Source organism: Myotis davidii, unplaced genomic scaffold (assembly GCF_000327345.1).
Source record: "Myotis davidii unplaced genomic scaffold, ASM32734v1 scaffold75, whole genome shotgun sequence".
Taxonomy (NCBI): domain Eukaryota; kingdom Metazoa; phylum Chordata; class Mammalia; order Chiroptera; family Vespertilionidae; genus Myotis; species Myotis davidii.
In genome coordinates, this window is record NW_006286977.1 from 1,668,596 (window position 1) to 1,672,459 (window position 3,864).

The 3,864-nt window shown below is 50.6% G+C and overlaps 1 pseudogene; it reads left to right on the plus strand.

Moving 5' to 3' along the window:
• Nucleotides 1-302: 302 nt before the first annotated feature.
• LOC102759563 lies at nt 303-1,161 on the plus strand (annotated as a pseudogene).
• The last annotated feature ends 2,703 nt before the right edge of the window (nt 1,162-3,864 follow it).

Below are 3,864 nucleotides of genomic sequence, written 5' to 3' on the forward strand. Positions count from 1 at the left end.
TCCAGTTTTCCAACGGAATCACTTCTTGTTCAGATGCGCACTCTTGTCTGTGAGGGAGGAGTCTTTGAAGGTAAGGCAGTGTGGGTTCAAATCCCAGCTCTATCACTTCCAAGCTGTGCAACCTTACATGAGCAATGGGGATATTAATTATACTTTTTAGTATTTGCTGATTACTAAGTGATGATCCTAAGTTGCTTATTAGGATCATCATTATAAAGCTCCCGGTCCAATGACTGGCCTCTACAAAGGGTTTAAAATGGAAGTTCTACCCTTTTTAAAAATATATATTTTATTGGGTCGCCATGTTGTCAGTCGCTGCCCGCTCAGGCCCATTCACGTCCGTCCTATCCACCTCCTCCTGCGCAGGGGCGGGTGCGCTGCGGCCCCTGGTGCCACTGGTGCTGGACGGTGGACGTTAAGCGGCCCTTCCTCTGCCGGGAGTCACTGAACGGCCAGGCCACGAGTGGGCTCTGGTCACCGTCGTGGGCCTCAATGTCCTTGCCTCTGTACGTTATTCCCGTACAGACGTCACCTTGCCCGACCTCTCCGATGACTGTCCTCCAAGGAGCGCTCCCCTGTTTGCAGGAAGGGCCTCTCCTCTTTGGTAACTGCAACCAGGACGGTGGCCGCCGCCCACACCCCGAGAATGCTATCTCCCAGGCTGTCTCCAGCAGGAGCGCCTCTGCCGACATTGGCCATGTCCAAAATCGAAATCAGGTTGTCCGACATCCCGGAGGGCAAGAATATGGCCTTCAAGCGGAGAGGCAAGCTGCTGTCCGTGTGCCACCAAACCCAGAGGAGGTGGGACAGGAGGCCTCGCGGACATGTCCCCCTGAGGGACCCCAGCACGACCTGGAACGAGGGGAGAAGCCCGAGTGGGTCATCCTGATCGGGGTCTGCACTCATCTCCGCTGCGTGCCCATTGCCAATGCAGGAGATTTTAGTGGATATCACTGCCCTTGCCACGGGTCCCACTATGACGCCTCTGGCAGGACCCGGACGGGGCCTGTGCCCCTCAACCTCGAGGCTCCCCACTGTGAATTCACCAGGACGACAGAGTGGTGGTTGGCCAGGCCCCTGCTGGGACGCAGGCTCTGTCATCCTCATGTCTCCTCAGAGAAGGTGCCTGAGAGCAGGTCTTCTGTACTGCAGGGTGTTGATGTATACTGTGTAAGATTTGCTGATAATGTATTTGTAATGTTAATGTGAAGTGATTTTTACAGCGAGGAAGGGAGAGGGATAGAGAGTTAGAAACATCCATGAGAGAGAAACATTGATCAGCTGCCTCCTGCACGCCCCGCCCCCTATTGGGGATCGAGCCCGAAACCATGGTACATGCCCTTGACCAGAATCAAACCCAGGACCCTTCTTTAGTCTGAGGGCTGACGCTCTATCCACTGAGCCAAACCGGTCAGGGCAAATTCTACCTTTTCACCAGTAAAATATGGGGTGTGCAAAAGTAGATTTACAATTGTTTGTATGGAAAATAACACAATAATAAATAATAATACAAGAATAAAACTCCGTTTTTCATGTACTCAGAACTGTAAACCTACTTTTGCTCCACGCTGTATAATTTTTTAAAAAATTTTATTTATTGAATTTAGGGAGAGAGAGGAAGGAAGGGAGAGAGAGAGAGAAAGAGAGAGAGAGAGAGATTTGTTGCTCCACCCATTTATTCATTCATTGGTTGATTCTTGTATGTGCCCTGACCAGGGATCTAACCAATTGAACTGTTAGCCAGGGCCACCTCTGTGGAATCTTATTAGGTGTTTTATTACCATCTCAGACACACAGATGATGGAATTATAAGGAACCAAGGCTTGTTATTCCTGCCTCTAACAAAGTGGCCAAATTAAATACAGGATGCCCAGTTAAATGAATTTCAGATAAACAGAGATGAAGTGTTGTAGTATAACTCTGTCCCAAATACTACCTGGGACATATTTACACTAAAAAAATATTCATTGTTCATCTGAAATTCAAACTGAGCTGGCTGTCCTGTTTATTTTTTTATTTTTTTGTGATAAATCTGATGGTCTTAGTTCTTGCAACACAGGAAGAGCTATTCTCCACATTTGCCTTTCTCCTCAGAAAGAAATGCTAAGAAACAGCCAGCGAGGACTTTTTTCTCTTTTAGATCCTAAACTGGCTTTTACCTGGGTTTCCTGAAGGTCAGCACCTCCAAATGCTGCTACAAACACCATTCTGATCCGCAATCCAGACAAGGGGCCCATGCGGTTGGATTTCCTTCCTGTTTATGCATCTTCTATCTAAATGAAGGCGTAATGATACACTTGCTATTCTTGCCATTTATGCTGTTTGATGCTTCGTGATGTGCTCCTCACAACTGGCAGCGAGGAACATTCCTTGTCTGTCACGAGCGCCCGGAGGCAACAAGCAGCCCCCTTCAGCCCTCAGAAGTAATTAAAAACAATCAACCAAAAATGCAAGGGGCTTTCGACCCGGATTCCAAACTCCACCTACTTAGAGCGGGAGCCAAAGGCCCTGCAAAGATGAGCTATTTACATTTAACTCTTTGATGCACAGGGGCTCCCAGAGGCTCAAACCCACAGAGCTGCCCGCAGACATAAATACCTGAGAGCCGGCACAGAACGGAACAGTTTCCTAAGAGACTGGGGGTGCGGTGGGGGTGGGCTGAGGAGAGAGTCCAGCCCTGAACCCTAGACTCTTCCCTTCCCCCCACCTTTGGTTGTTTGCAGATTATTAATTTCTAGCTCCTTAAAAAGGCTTATAGGCAACAATGGAAAAAATGACAATGTAAAATTTTTCTTAAGCGAGCATGAGCGGTATTTTTCTGAACGGCAGCAGGTGAAATTAGAGTGAGGGCGCTTGCGGCAGAAACTCAACAGTATCAAGTGTTATTTTGTTTGTTGTTTGTTTCATGAAAAGTCTGTACAAATCTCCAGATACAGAATAATGTGCCACCTCCGCGCTGATATCCCAAACCGTGCTGATGGCCATTTTCTTCGGGGTGAAAAGAGCTGCGAATCCTGAGAAGGCAACTGAGAGCCGCGTTTTCACAGAAAATGCTGCCGGTTGGGCCAGGCACACAAAATTGGGTAAAGAACAACTTGGGAACCAGGCATGGAGGACGCCAGAGCCCCCTCGCTGCGCCTCTAAGAGGAAGCGCATGCAGGGCGGCTGTGAGGAGGAGAGAGGCGAGTGGTCTTCGTAGCAGGCTGGAGAGCTGCGATGCCCAGCGCCCGCAGCCGCCCCATGGGCTCTACACCAGCCTGCCCTGTGGGCTCCACACTGTGTGGAAGGACAAGGAACTGAAGGGTCGCACTGCATGCAAGGGTCCCACCCAGGTCTCTGCTCATGCTAAAGGCACATGCATTTTTGTTCATTTCCAGGGCAGTCTGCCCCGTCTATTAGTTGGACCTGGTGAAGGTGGGAAGTGGTGGGAACTTCCGGGGCATCTGAATGAAAACCCTAGCCGCGGAGTGTGGAGACTCAGCCGCTTCCTGTGGTCAAATGCCTAAGCAGATGTCTCATTTTATCATGCCTGGTGCCTTGGTCTTCTCCCTGTCCTGGGTTTGACCTCCCCATACAGCCTCCTGGTGTTCCTTTGGCCGGGCCCCCATGGCCCCCGGGGTGCAGTGACTGTCAGCGGCAGGGTGACGCCAGCCAGAGAAAGGGACACACCCCAAACAAGGCTGCAGGCCCTCCCGCATTTATGCAGAATAAACACAGCCCCCCGCTGGTTTCTTCTTCCCCCCCATGGGGGGAGGGGGGCGGGGAATTCCATGGGCCAGCATTCCCTGGAATTCCTAAGTCCTGGCTCAGTGGGGGGTCGGAGTCCCTCTGCATCTCCCTTTGAGCCTGGGGTCCATCCAAAGT